The sequence below is a fragment of the Oncorhynchus mykiss genome, chromosome 15 (assembly GCF_057628025.1).
Source record: "Oncorhynchus mykiss isolate SJ-2025 chromosome 15, ASM5762802v1, whole genome shotgun sequence".
NCBI lineage: Eukaryota > Metazoa > Chordata > Actinopteri > Salmoniformes > Salmonidae > Oncorhynchus > Oncorhynchus mykiss.
The window spans coordinates 29,750,103-29,765,491 of record NC_143036.1 but is presented as its reverse complement, the minus strand read 5'-3'; the positions used below and the strand labels follow the sequence as shown (position 1 = coordinate 29,765,491).

The following is a 15,389-nucleotide window of genomic DNA, read 5'->3' as shown; positions in this document are numbered from 1 at the left end:
AAATGTTGTTTATATCCCTGTTAGTGAGCATTTCTCCTTTACCAAGATAATCCATCCATATGACAGGTATGACATATCAAGAAGCTGATTAAACAGCAGGATCATTACACAGGTGCACCTTGTGCTCTAAAATGTGCAGTTTTGTCACACAACACAACCACAAATGTCTCAAATGTTGAAGGAGTGTGCAATTGGCATGCTGACTGTAGGAATGTCCACCAGAGCTGTTGCCAGAGAATGTAATGTTCATTTCTCTACCCTAAGCCACCTTCAATGTAGTTTTAGAGAATTTGGCAGTACATATTACCGGTCTCCCAACCACAGACCACGTGTATGGAGTTTTGTGGGCGAACAGTTTACTGATGTCAACGTTGTGACTAGAGTGCCCCATTGTGGCGGTGAGGTTATGGTATTGGTAGGCATAAGCTACGAACAACGAATACTATTGCACTTTATCTATGGCAATTTGAATGCACAAAAATACCGTGACGAGATCTTGAGGCCCATTGTGAGGCCCATTTTTTTTGAAGGTATCTGTGACCAACAGATGCATATCTGTATTCCCAGTCATGTGAAATCCATAGATTAGAATCTAGTGAATTCATTTCAACTGACAGATTTCCTCATATGAACTGTAACTTAGTGAAATCTTTGAAATTGTTGCATGTTGCATTTATATTTTTGTTCAGTATATTAGAATTCCACACAGAGTGGGAATTATACCGTGACATTCGGGGGAGCCTATTGGGCCTAATATTTTGTATGGGCCTAATAGTAAAGACAAAATTGAACAGTAAACATGTATTACATTTTAATGTGGCATGAACACAACCATTCATGATGTTTTCATCCGATTGTGAAACAAATCACTTCAAAAAGTAGGCTACCTGCAGCTGTGCACGTTCGTCCATAATTCCAGTGCACTGTGCACGTTTGACCCATTTGATAAATGTTAAGAGATATCTGTTACAAACACCATAAAGTGTAATGACATTTGGTGATTGTCATTAAGCCTACTACAGTGGGGTGTATTCATGGATGCCACGGGAAACCATGCGTCCCCCAAAAATGTGAACAACAAAAAAAGTATGGAAGAACGTTTCATAATTATCCTTCAATTTGAAAGTGGCTCAATCTATCTCACTGGAGAGGTGAATTGTCATACTCTTTTTGGCCAGACAGTATCAGATACATGGGCTACACATACTGAGACAAAGGGGCGCTGTTTCGCTTGCTCAAGTGTTTTCTTCGGTGAGGTAGATGCATCTTGCTGTCGGTGCGCGTCCCGGTCAAATTATCAATATTTAGAGACCGCCCCCAAAGTTTGACTTTTGTTGAGTTTAGAGGAACTCATGTCTCATTCAGCAGATATTACCTCTCCCTTTCTCCCCCGTAATTCGGACTGATATAGCAACGTGTGAGTGAGTGAGTGAGTGAGTGGATCTCCTTCACCCTTAGAGGGCTGCTTTTACACCTCCTACAGCTCACCTCAGGCCAGAGACAATTAATCTGGACTGTTAATTGGATGTGAGCTGGAATAAACCCAAGTTTATTGGACAGAGGGGAGATATGCCGAGTCTAGGGAAGAACGTGACAACCCCTGACTACAGCATATTAGCTAGTAACTTAATCAGGCCCTCTTTGCTTCAGTGCAATTAAGCCTTGTTCACACCTTAATGCTCAAATCAGTTTTGTTTTTCAAATCTGTTTTGGAATACTGACTGCCCAAACAGCAAGTTACAAGTGACCAAATTGGATGTGTGTGTGTGTTCAGACAGCAGTCATTTGCTATCATGGCTACGCTAGTTGTCATAGTAACAATGGGTGTGTGCGCAGAAGTGTAGGTTGATTGGTGGTGGTGCTCATGCTTTTTATCACTCAGAGGTTATGTAGCAAGCTATGGCGACAACAATGCCTGCCATGGACGCTTCCCAGTTGTTTTGAGTGTTCAAAATCATAGTGTAAAGGGGGGATCACGGGACTCTTGAACGAGATGGCCGCATGAACTGAGAGTTCCGCACAAGTCATTTCCAATTCTTAATCTTACCTCCACTTCAAGTTAAACCCCGTTAGCTATAGTCAAAATAGCCACGGCGGCTACAAAAGGCAACGTTACCTGTGACATTTTAACCCGGACTTGAGCAATAGCCACCGAAAAAGCCTCCAAGAAACAGCTAGCTTCAGGAAAAAAACTAGCGCCATTAGCCAGGAGCGTGAGAACACGTCCCTTCCCAAGGCCCAACAACTGCCAACCTCATCCTCTGTTGAACACATCCTTTTATTTATTTTTTATTTTGTCTGCGAGAGGAATATGCCCTATAGCCTAACCTAGGCCTACTAACGTTTTAGCCTTCTTTTATTTCACCTTTAATGTGAAGTGGGACAATGAACCATTTACAGCGTGTTATCTTGTCTGTAGAACATGTAGGCTATTTGGGAGACACATCAACAGGAGGATCAGTGTTGTCAAGTTGATGTTCATGTGTATGATTGCGTTTTTATTCTGTTGATATAACAAATAACTTATCCTATAGATTCCTCTTAGGGATTTGTTCCCTCACTTCTGTTTTTGATTTATTTAACCTTTATTTAACTAGGCAAGTCAGTTAAAGAACAAATTCTTATTTACAATGACGACCTACACCGGCCAAACCTGGACGACGCTGGACCAATTGTATGCCGCCCTATGGGACTCCCAGTCACGGCCGGTTGGGATATAGCCTGGATTCGAATCAGTGTGTCTGCAGTGACGCCTCTAGCACTGAGATGCAGTGCCTTAAACCGCTGCGCCACTCGGGATTAAGCCTATGTCCTTTGGAGGATTTGGAGGATTTATTTGGAGGCTGGGCTATTGCTTTTGTTTACTTTATTTCTCCCTCTCTTTTTAACTGTGGCCTGGACGGATGCTACATTGTCACTCAGTTAATGCGGAGCGGAGAGGATGAGGCATTGATCGCATTTTTCGGAAACACAGAATTGCGACTAAGCTTGGGGTTAACAGATCCAACAGGAAACAGTATGTCGAGTTGTTTGGGAATTCGGCTGGGGTGTTCAGAAATTGTTCTTTTTTTTTCAAATTTCATGTGATGGCAGCTGTAACTATTATCCACCTATATACCCAGAGATGACTTGCACTAGAGTTCCATAACTGTACTATGACTTTGACTAGCACCTTTAATCTACTGATATGGAACTGCCATGGGCTAGGTCCTGCAATAAAACGGAAAAAGATACTATGTGCTCTCAAAAAAGAAAAAGCAGACATTGCGCTACGACAAGAGACCTCTGTGATGCCAGTTTAGCGAACACGCTAAACTGAGCAGAGCTTGGGTGGGACAGGTGTGTTTCTTTATCTTTCAAATCTAACAATAGAGGCACAGCCATATTTATCCATAAGCATGTTCCATTCATAATTGACAAAAACACATCTGATCCAGAGGGAAGATTTCCTATAATAACTGGGTCACTGTACGGGCAACCAATTACTATCTTCAATATATACGCCCCCTAACACAGATACTCCCGCTTTCATGTCGAAAATGATAACCCTGTTCAATGAGCATTGTGTTTCCTTTGGCGTGCTGGCTGGAGATTTTAATTGTACCCTCAACTCAACTCTGAACAAATCATCTCAAGTCCCCACCACAAACCCTAGATCGGCAAAGACATTGAACTCTTACTAAAGAGAATGGGGACTGATAGATACCTGGAGAGGGACTAATAGCTCATCTGTGGACTATACATACTCCAATGTCCATAAAACCTACTCTCGTATAGAGTACATTTTTATCCCATAACTTCTGCCACTTGTACAATCGAACCCATAGCACTTTCAAATCACGCCTTTGTCCGCCTCTGCTTTGACCTCTGTAAAAACGTCCCAAGGTCAAAGAATTGGAAATTCAACACCTCCATTTTATACAACAAAGCATTCCATACATTGGTCACTTCATGGATAGACAACTATACACAAGACAGCAAAGACTTTAATGTTTCTCCGGCCACAATATGGGACGCTCCCAAAGCCACACTAAGAGGTCATCTATTTGCATATGCTTCCTCTAAGAAAATAGCAATGGAAGCACACAGGTTAGATTTTGAAAGGGAGCTGGAATGCTGAAAAAAAAACATACATACATACATACATATATATATATATATATATATATATATATCAATTGTGCAAGTTCTCCCACTTAAAAAGATGAGAGAGGCCTGTAATTTTCATCATAGGTACACTTCACCTATGACAGACAAAATGAGAAAAAGAATTCCAGAAAATCACATTGTAGGATTTTTAATGAATTTATTTGCAAATTATGGTGGAAAATAAGTATTTGGTCAATAACAAAAGTTTATCTCAATACTTTGTTATATACCCTTTGTTGGCAATGACAGAGGTAAAATGTTTTCTGTAAGTCTTCACAAGGTTTTCACACACTATTGCTGGTATTTTGGCCCATTCCTCCATGCAGATCTCCTCTAGAGCAGTGATGTTTTGGGGCTGTTGCTGGGCAACACAGACTTTCAACTCCCTCCAAATATTTTCTATGGGGTTGAGATCTGGAGACTGGCTAGGCCACTCCAGGACCTTGAAATGCTTCTTACGAAGCCACTCCTTCGTTGCCCGAGCGGTGTGTTTAGGATCAATGTCATGCTGAAAGACCCAGCCATGTTTCATCTTCAATGCCCTTGCTGATGGAAGGAGGTTTTCACTCAAAATCTCATGATACATGATCCCATTCATTCTTTCCTTTACACGGATCAGTCGTCCTGGTCCCTTTGCAGAAAAACAATCCCAAAGCATGATGTTTCCACCCCCATGCTTCACAGTAGGTATAGTGTTCTTTGGATGCAACTCAGCATTCTTTGTCCTCCAAACACGATGAGTTGAGTTTTTACCAAAAAGTTATATTTTGGTTTCATCTGACCATATGACATTCTCCCAATCTTCTTCTGGATCATCCAAATGCTCTCTAGCAAACTTCAGATGGGCCTGGACATGTACTGGCTTAAGCAGGGGGACACGTCTGGCACTGCAGGATTTGAGTCCCTGGCGGCGTAGTGTGTTACTGATGGTAGGCTTTGTTACTTTGGTCCCAGCTCTCTGCAGGTCATTTACTAGGTCCCCCCGTGTGGTTCTGGGATTTTTGCTCACCGTTCTTGTGATCATTTTGACCCCACGGGGGTGAGATCTTGCGTGGAGCCCCAGATCGAGGGAGATTAGCAGTGGTCTTGTATGTCTTCCATTTCCTAATAATTGCTCCCACAGTTGATTTCTTCAAACCAAGCTGCTTACCTATTGCAGATTCAGTCTTCCCAGCCTGGTGCAGGTCTACAATTTTGTTTCTGGTGTCCTTTGACAGCTCTTTGGTCTTGGCCATAGTGGAGTTTGGAGTGTGACTGTGTGAGGTTGTGGACAGGTGTCTTTTATACTGATAACAAGTTCAAACAGGTGCCATTAATACAGGTAACGAGTGGAGGACAGAGGAGTCTCTTAAAATAGAAGTTACAGGTCTGTGAGAGCCAGAAATCTTGCTTATTTGTAGGTGACCAAATACTTATTTTCCACCTTTATTTGCAAATAAATTCATTAAAAATCCTACAATGTGATATTCTGGATTTTTTTTCTAATTTTGTCTGTCATAGTTGAAGTGTACCTATGATGAAAATTACAGGCCTCTCATCTTTTTAAGTGGGAGAACTTGCACAATTGGTGGCTGACTAAATACTTTTTTGCCCCACTGTATATATATATATATTTATATAAACAATCAACAGACAGCTCCTCCTGGAGTCAACTAAAAGCAGCCCAAGCCAAACTAAACTTGGACTATACTCGAGAGATAAAAAAAACATGTTTTCTTTACTAAACAGAAATACCATGAGTATAGCAACAAGCCTAGCAGATTGCTTGCATACCAATTTAAAACAGATCAGTTCAAGCATACAATCATGGCAATCCGAACAGAAGATGACAAGGTTACTTATGATCCAGATTAGATACATTTTACTTTTCATGATTTTTACTGCAAATATATTACTGTAAATATATACTTCTGAGAGAAAACATACAGAAGCAGAACTCCATTCCTTCATAGAGGAATCTCGCTACCAAAACTATCGGAGACCGACCAAGAAGATCTCGACTCCCCCTTCACTCCTGATGAGGTCCTAGAGGCAATCATTTCCATGCCACCTAACAAGTCCCCAGGCCCAGACAGATTTCCAGAGAGTTCTACAAAGCTTTTTGGTCCCAGCTTAGCCCCATTTTCATGCCAACGCTGGATGATTTTTGTGAAAACTGAGCTGTCCCAGACTCTATGTACACAGCTCGCATTACAGTGTTGCTCAAAAAAAGACAAGGACCCTCTATCCTGCTCGTACTTCTAGCCCATAACCTTGTTGGTTTTCGATTACAGAATAATTACCAAATTGCTTGCCAAAAGACGAAACACTCTTCTTCCCAAAATAATAAAAGGGGACCAAACCGTCTTTTTAATATTATAGATCAGGTAAATGCACAAAAGACCCCTGTCCTGCTGGCTTCACTGAATGCTGAGAAGGCGTTTGACAGGATGGAGTGGAGCTTTCTGTTCTCCGTCTTAGAAAAGTTCAATATGGGCACCAAACTTTAGTAAATGGATTAAGTCCCTATATTCTCATCCAAATGCCATGGTGTCTACTAACGGTCTGAACTCTCACAGATACCCTTTGAGATGTGGAACAAAACAAGAATGCTCGCTGTCCCCCTGCTCTACTTGTTGGGGGCGGAGTTGATGAGGAGCGATCCAAGTATTATGGGGGTTTCTGCAGGTGGCCGTCAGAACAAGATTTCCCTCTACGCGGATCATGTCTTGCTCTACATATCCAATCCTGAGAAATCCCACCCTCCCATTTTAGACACAATTGCTCACTGCGGCAAGTTGTCAGGATTTAAGATATATTTGAACAAATCCATTGTTTTCCTTCTCAATCTTCGACTCACCAGCTCTATGAAGACACTCTTCCCGTTCCAATGGAAGACACAGGGGTTTCAATACCTTGGAAGCTTTGTAACACCAGATCTGAATTGCCTTTTCAAGGAAAATTATCTCCCACTTCTGGATCGAATCAAGAATGATCTCAAAAACCTGGATTTCCCTCACAATTAGCTTAGTCGGAAGAATCAATGCTATCCATATGAACATCCTCCCTAGATTGAACTATTTATTTCAGATGCTCCCATGCTATCTCCCAGTTTCTTTTTTCTAAACAACCAACCAACGCATCACCAAATGTATATGGGACAATAAAAAAAACCTAGGATCAAGTTCTCTATTCTATCGAAACCTGACTCTAAGAGTGGTTTTGCACTTCCCTGCCTTCAATTGTACTACAAATCCACAACATGTTAACATGGATCACAAACAGACAAGAGTCAATATGGATTCAGATAAGAGGCCCAATCCTGTGGTCCATTGCCCCTAAACTCAATTATATTCAGGAATAACTTTAGCGAAGTGGGCAACATACCCAAAACCTTTGTGATTTACAACGTCCTACTAGCATGGAGGGACTGTAAGAACATACCTCGGCATTTCCTCACAGATATGCTCTCACTCACCTATAACATGCAATCCAAACTTGCCCAAAGCCCTGAGTGATGCCAACTTTCATCTTCGGCATACTCTCGGGATCAGGAACGTGTCAGACCTGTTTCATCAGAACACAACTATACTGAAATCCTTTCAAGAGTTCTGCAGTGAATTCAATGTGCCAAGATCCAATTTAAAACATATATCTTTATATTAGACATGTCATTTTCCTCATTCACTTCCAAGGGGAGCTATGGAGCTCAGCTGAATGAAGTTGAGACCCTTCTTGCTACAGCACAATCCACCAAAGGCAAAATCTCCTATATCTATAGACTCCTTTCTGAGAATGTGGGCTCCTCAATAACCCCTTTGAAAATAATCTGGGAAAAGGACCTTTGTCTGACTATCAGTGAAGAGTTGTGGGGCGGATGTTTGCGACAGGGTATACTGCTCCTCTACTAAAATAAAAATGTTTTGTTTAATATATTTTTTTTTTATACAAATTTCTCTATAGAATGAATACAGACATTTCTCCTGATTGTAAAAGATGTACATCTGAAAGTGGAATTTGCTGTATATTCATGTATTTTGGAGTTGTAGAGAGATTATCAGATTTTGGCAATCTATACATACTGCTGCACAGAAAATACTAGATGTACAGTTTGATATAACCCTGTGTCTATCTTCTTGATGCCCAACAGGACTTTGTTCTTGATCCAGACAGAGAAAATGTGTTTAGGACTATCACATACTATCATTATCTACTGTGGGCTTCTAATTCTTCTAATTTAACATGTGGATTGACCAGACTGTTGATTTTCTTCCTCTTGAAAAGCTCACTTATAACCTCTTCAAGAGACAGCCCAGGTTTGATAGATTGGTCTCCACTACACAACTATATTTCAAAATTGGACAGAGTGAATGGCGCGATTAGGGAAATGTGTGTATATACTGTAGATGTTGTGTAAGGTGCTGCAAAACAAATTCCTCGCTCGTTGTCTCAGCTAAAGCTGGAAATAGCTATGATCACAGATAGTGCTGCTGCAAATATGTTGGTTTTGTTTTATTTATTAGATTATTTATGTCTGCCACATCTGTGGATGTGGAATGTGTTCTGTTTGTTAATTAAAAAATGTAATCTTTTTTTAAAAGAAAATCATAGTGTAAGAACACTTTAAAAGCCTCAAAGGAAAAAAATATGCAACTTTCAAAACAAGTCATTTTTGGCTATCCACAGCAGTCAACTAGCTAGCTAGGTAGCTGTTACGCTTTCTAGCACAATCACTAAATTGTTTAGAAACAATTAACAAGCCCATTAGCTACAACTTGTTCTTGTCAAAAATGTCAGAGTAGCTAGCAAGCAACAGGATGTGTCACGCCCTGACCATAGTTTACTTTGTATTTTCTATGTTTTGATTGGTCAGGGTGTGATCTGAGTGGGCATTCTATGTTACATGTCTAGTTTGTCTAGTTCTATGTTCGGCCTGATATGGTTCTCAATCAGAGGCAGGTGTTCGTCATTGTCTCTGATTGGGAACCATATTTAGGTAGCCTGGGTTTCACTGTGTGTTTGTGGGTGATTGTTCCTGTCTATGTGTTTTTCACCAGATAGGCTGTTTTAGGTTTTCGTTACGTTCATCACGTTCTTTATTTTGTAGTGTTTGCATTGATTCGTGTTTTACGTTTGTTCATTAAAACATGGATCGCAATCTACACGCTGCATTTTGGTCCGACTCTCCTTCTCATACGGAAAACCGTTACAGAATCACCCACCACCAACGGACCAAGCAGCGTGTCAACAGGCAGCTACAGCAGCGTAAAGAGGAATGGACATGGGAGGACGTTTTAGATGGCAAGGGCTGTTACACTTGGGAGGAGATACTGGCTGGAAGAGATCGCCTCCCATGGGAACAGGTGGAGGCACTTAGGAGAGCAGAGGCAGCCGGAGAGAGGAGCCGGCGATATGAGGGAACACGGCTGGCAAGGAAGCCCGAGAGGCAGCCCCAAAAATTTATTGGGGGGCGGCTAACAGGGAGTATGGCTACGCCAGGTAGGAGACCTGGGCAGACTCCCTGTGCTTACCGGGGGGCTAGAGAGACCGGACAGACACCGTGTTATGCAGTGGTGCGCACGGTGTCTCCAGTGCGGGTGCATAGCCCGGTGCGGTATATTCCAGCTCCGCGTGTCTGCCGGGCTAGATTGAGCGTCGAGCCTAATGCCATGAAGCCGGCTCTACGCAGCTGGTCCCCAGTGCGTCTCCTTGGGCCGGCTTACATGGCACCAGCCTTGCGCTCGGTGTCTCCGGTTCGCCTGCATAGCCCAGTGCGGGCTATTCCACCTCGCCGCACTGGCAGGGCGACCGTGAGCATTCAACCAGGTAAGGTTGGGCAGGCTCGGTGCTCAAGAGCTCCAGTGCGCCTGCACGGTCCGGTTTTTCCAGTACCACCTCCACACCCCAGCCCTCCGGTAGCAGCTCCCCGCACCAGGCTTCCTGTGCGTGTCCTCGGCCCAGTACCACCAGTGCCAGCACCACGCATCAGGCCTACAGTGCGCCTCGCCTGTCCAGCGCTGTCGGAGCCCTCCTCCTCTCCAGCGTTGTCGGAGTCTCCCGCCTGTTTAGCGCTGTTAGAGCCTTCCTTCTCTACAGCGCTGCCGGAGTCTCCCGCCTGTTCAGAACTGCCAGTTTGCAAAGAGCTGCCAGTTAGCATAGAGCTGCCAGTTAGCATAGAGCTGCCAGTTAGCATAGAGCTGCCAGTTAGCATAGAGCTGCCAGTCTGCAAGGAGCTGCCAGTCTGCAAGGAGCTGCCAGTCTGCAAGGAGCTGCCAGTCTGCAAGGAGCCGCCAGAGCTGCCTGTCTGCAGGATGCCGCCAAAGCTGCCAGTCTGCAAGGAGCCGCCAGAGCTGCCAGTCTGCAAGGAGCCGCCAGAGCTGCCAGTCTGCAAGGAGCCGCCAGAGCTGCCAGTTAGCATGGAGCAGCCAGGGCCGCCAGTCAGCATGGAGCAGCCAGGGCCGCCAGTCGGCATGGAGCAGCCAGGGCCGCCAGTCAGCATGGAGCAGCCAGGGCCGCCAGTCAGCATGGAGCAGCCAGTCAGCATGGAGCAGCCAGAGCAGCCAGTCAGCATGGAGCAGCCAGAGCTGCCAGTCAGCATGGAGCAGCCAGTCAGCATGGAGCAGCCAGGGCCGCCAGTCAGCATGGAGCAGCCAGGGCCGCCAGTCAGCATGGAGCAGCCAGGGCCGCCAGTCAGCATGGAGCAGCCAGGGCCGCCAGTCAGCATGGAGCAGCCAGTCAGCATGGAGCAGCCAGTCAGCATGGAGCAGCCAGAGCAGCCAGTCAGCATGGAGCAGCCAGAGCTGCCAGTCAGCATGGAGCAGCCAGTCAGCATGGAGCAGCCAGAGCTGCCAGTCAGCATGGAGCAGCCAGAGCTGCCAGTCATCATGGAGCAGCCAGTCAGCATGGAGCAGCCAGAGCTGCCAGTCGACCAGACTCTCCCAGATCTGCCAGTCGACCAGACTCTTCCAGATCTGCCAGTTGACCAGACTCTTCCAGATCTGCCAGTCGTCCAGACTCTTCCAGATCTGCCAGTCGTCCAGACTCTTCCAGATCTGCCAGTCGTCCAGACTCTTCCAGATCTGCCAGTCGTCCAGACTCTTCCAGATCTGCCAGTCGTCCAGACTCTTCCAGATCTGCCAGTCGACCAGACTCTTCCAGATCTGCCAGTCGACCAGACTCTTCCAGATCTGCCAGTCGACCAGACTCTTCCAGATCTGCCAGTCGACCAGACTCTTCCAGATCTGCCAGTCGACCAGACTCTTCCAGATCTGCCAGTCGACCAGACTCTTCCAGATCTGCCAGTCGACCAGACTCTTCCAGATCTGCCAGTCGACCAGACTCTTCCAGATCTGCCAGTCGACCAGACTCTTCCAGATCTGCCAGTCGACCAGACTCTTCCAGATCTGCCAGTCGTCCAGACTCTTCCAGATCTGCCAGTCGTCCAGACTCTCTCAGATCTGCCAGTCGTCCAGACTCTCCCAGATCTGCCAGTCGACCAGATTCTCCCAGATCCGCCAGTCGACCAGATTCTCCCAGATCCGCCAGTCGACCAGATTCTCCCAGATCCGCCAGTCGACCAGATTCTTCCAGATCTGCTAGTCGACCAGGATCTGCTGAAACCGCCAGCCAGCCAGGTTCTGGTAGTTTCTACTACCTGCCTGGGCTTCTTCTCAGTGCTGAGCTTCCTCTCAGTGCTGAGCTACCCATCTGTCCCGAGTTACCTCTGTCCCGAGCTGTCCCTCTGTCCCATGTTATCATTGTGGTGGGTAACCTATTTAGGGACGTTTAGGAGGGGGATTAAAACTGTCATGGAGTGGGGTCCACGTCCAGCGCCAGAGCCGCCACCGCGGACAGATGCCCACCCAGACCCTCCCCTATAGGTTCAGGTTTTGCGGCCGGAGTCCGCACCTTGGGGGGGGGGGGGGGGTACTGTCACGCCCTGACCATAGTTTACTTTGTATTTTCTATGTTTTGATTGGTCAGGGTGTGATCTGAGTGGGCATTCTATGTTACATGTCTAGTTTGTCTAGTTCTATGTTCGGCCTGATATGGTTCTCAATCAGAGGCAGGTGTTCGTCATTGTCTCTGATTGGGAACCATATTTAGGTAGCCTGGGTTTCACTGTGTGTTTGTGGGTGATTGTTCCTGTCTATGTGTTTTTCACCAGATAGGCTGTTTTAGGTTTTCGTTACGTTCATCACGTTCTTTATTTTGTAGTGTTTGCATTGATTCGTGTTTTACGTTTGTTCATTAAAACATGGATCGCAATCTACACGCTGCATTTTGGTCCGACTCTCCTTCTCATACGGAAAACCGTTACAGAATCACCCACCACCAACGGACCAAGCAGCGTGTCAACAGGCAGCAACAGCAGCGTAAAGAGGAATGGACATGGGAGGACGTTTTAGATGGCAAGGGCTGTTACACTTGGGAGGAGATACTGGCTGGAAGAGATCGCCTCCCATGGGAACAGGTGGAGGCACTTAGGAGAGCAGAGGCAGCCGGAGAGAGGAGCCGGCGATATGAGGGAACACGGCTGGCAAGGAAGCCCGAGAGGCAGCCCCAAAAATTTATTGGGGGGGGGCTAACAGGGAGTATGGCTACGCCAGGTAGGAGACCTGGGCAGACTCCCTGTGCTTACCGGGGGGCTAGAGAGACCGGACAGACACCGTGTTATGCAGTGGTGCGCACGGTGTCTCCAGTGCGGGTGCATAGCCCAGTGCGGTATATTCCAGCTCCGCGTGTCTGCCGGGCTAGATTGAGCGTCGAGCCTAATGCCATGAAGCCGGCTCTACGCAGCTGGTCCCCAGTGCGTCTCCTTGGGCCGGCTTACATGGCACCAGCCTTGCGCTCGGTGTCTCCGGTTCGCCTGCATAGCCCAGTGCGGGCTATTCCACCTCGCCGCACTGGCAGGGCGACCGTGAGCATTCAACCAGGTAAGGTTGGGCAGGCTCGGTGCTCAAGAGCTCCAGTGCGCCTGCACGGTCCGGTTTTTCCAGTACCACCTCCACACCCCAGCCCTCCGGTAGCAGCTCCCCGCACCAGGCTTCCTGTGCGTGTCCTCGGCCCAGTACCACCAGTGCCAGCACCACGCATCAGGCCTACAGTGCGCCTCGCCTGTCCAGCGCTGTCGGAGCCCTCCTCCTCTCCAGCGTTGTCGGAGTCTCCCGCCTGTTTAGCGCTGTTAGAGCCTTCCTTCTCTACAGCGCTGCCGGAGTCTCCCGCCTGTTCAGAACTGCCAGTTTGCAAAGAGCTGCCAGTTAGCATAGAGCTGCCAGTTAGCATAGAGCTGCCAGTTAGCATAGAGCTGCCAGTTAGCATAGAGCTGCCAGTTAGCATAGAGCTGCCAGTCTGCAAGGAGCTGCCAGTCTGCAAGGAGCTGCCAGTCTGCAAGGAGCTGCCAGTCTGCAAGGAGCTGCCAGTCTGCAAGGAGCCGCCAGAGCTGCCTGTCTGCAGGATGCCGCCAAAGCTGCCAGTCTGCAAGGAGCCGCCAGAGCTGCCAGTCTGCAAGGAGCCGCCAGAGCTGCCAGTCTGCAAGGAGCCGCCAGAGCTGCCAGTTAGCATGGAGCAGCCAGGGCCGCCAGTCAGCATGGAGCAGCCAGGGCCGCCAGTCGGCATGGAGCAGCCAGGGCCGCCAGTCAGCATGGAGCAGCCAGGGCCGCCAGTCAGCATGGAGCAGCCAGTCAGCATGGAGCAGCCAGAGCAGCCAGTCAGCATGGAGCAGCCAGAGCTGCCAGTCAGCATGGAGCAGCCAGTCAGCATGGAGCAGCCAGGGCCGCCAGTCAGCATGGAGCAGCCAGGGCCGCCAGTCAGCATGGAGCAGCCAGGGCCGCCAGTCAGCATGGAGCAGCCAGGGCCGCCAGTCAGCATGGAGCAGCCAGTCAGCATGGAGCAGCCAGTCAGCATGGAGCAGCCAGAGCAGCCAGTCAGCATGGAGCAGCCAGAGCTGCCAGTCAGCATGGAGCAGCCAGTCAGCATGGAGCAGCCAGAGCTGCCAGTCAGCATGGAGCAGCCAGTCAGCATGGAGCAGCCAGAGCTGCCAGTCATCATGGAGCAGCCAGTCAGCATGGAGCAGCCAGAGCTGCCAGTCGACCAGACTCTCCCAGATCTGCCAGTCGACCAGACTCTTCCAGATCTGCCAGTTGACCAGACTCTTCCAGATCTGCCAGTCGTCCAGACTCTTCCAGATCTGCCAGTCGTCCAGACTCTTCCAGATCTGCCAGTCGTCCAGACTCTTCCAGATCTGCCAGTCGTCCAGACTCTTCCAGATCTGCCAGTCGACCAGACTCTTCCAGATCTGCCAGTCGACCAGACTCTTCCAGATCTGCCAGTCGACCAGACTCTTCCAGATCTGCCAGTCGACCAGACTCTTCCAGATCTGCCAGTCGACCAGACTCTTCCAGATCTGCCAGTCGACCAGACTCTTCCAGATCTGCCAGTCGACCAGACTCTTCCAGATCTGCCAGTCGACCAGACTCTTCCAGATCTGCCAGTCGACCAGACTCTTCCAGATCTGCCAGTCGTCCAGACTCTCTCAGATCTGCCAGTCGTCCAGATTCTCCCAGATCTGCCAGTCGACCAGATTCTCCCAGATCCGCCAGTCGACCAGATTCTCCCAGATCCGCCAGTCGACCAGATTCTCCCAGATCCGCCAGTCGACCAGATTCTTCTAGATCTGCTAGTCGACCAGGATCTGCTGAAACCGCCAGCCAGCCAGGTTCTGGTAGTTTCTACTACCTGCCTGGGCTTCTTCTCAGTGCTGAGCTTCCTCTCAGTGCTGAGCTACCCATCTGTCCCGAGTTACCTCTGTCCCGAGCTGTCCCTCTGTCCCATGTTATCATTGTGGTGGGTAACCTATTTAGGGACGTTTAGGAGGGGGATTAAAACTGTCATGGAGTGGGGTCCACGTCCAGCGCCAGAGCCGCCACCGCGGACAGATGCCCACCCAGACCCTCCCCTATAGGTTCAGGTTTTGCGGCCGGAGTCCGCACCTTGGGGGGGGGGGGGTACTGTCACGCCCTGACCATAGTTTACTTTGTATTTTCTATGTTTTGATTGGTCAGGGTGTGATCTGAGTGGGCATTCTATGTTACATGTCTAGTTTGTCTAGTTCTATGTTCGGCCTGATATGGTTCTCAATCAGAGGCAGGTGTTCGTCATTGTCTCTGATTGGGAACCATATTTAGGTAGCCTGGGTTTCACTGTGTGTTTGTGGGTGATTGTTCCTGTCTATGTGTTTTTCACCAGATAGGCTGTTTTAG

The 15,389-nt window shown here is 47.8% G+C and overlaps 1 protein-coding gene across 2 annotated transcripts in view; it reads right to left on the bottom strand.

Annotated features, from left to right (window-relative positions):
• Positions 1–15,389, bottom strand: part of malrd1 (MAM and LDL receptor class A domain containing 1) — a 121,081-nt gene that overhangs the window by 75,385 nt on the left and 30,307 nt on the right. The gene's annotated exons all lie outside the window — the stretch shown is intronic.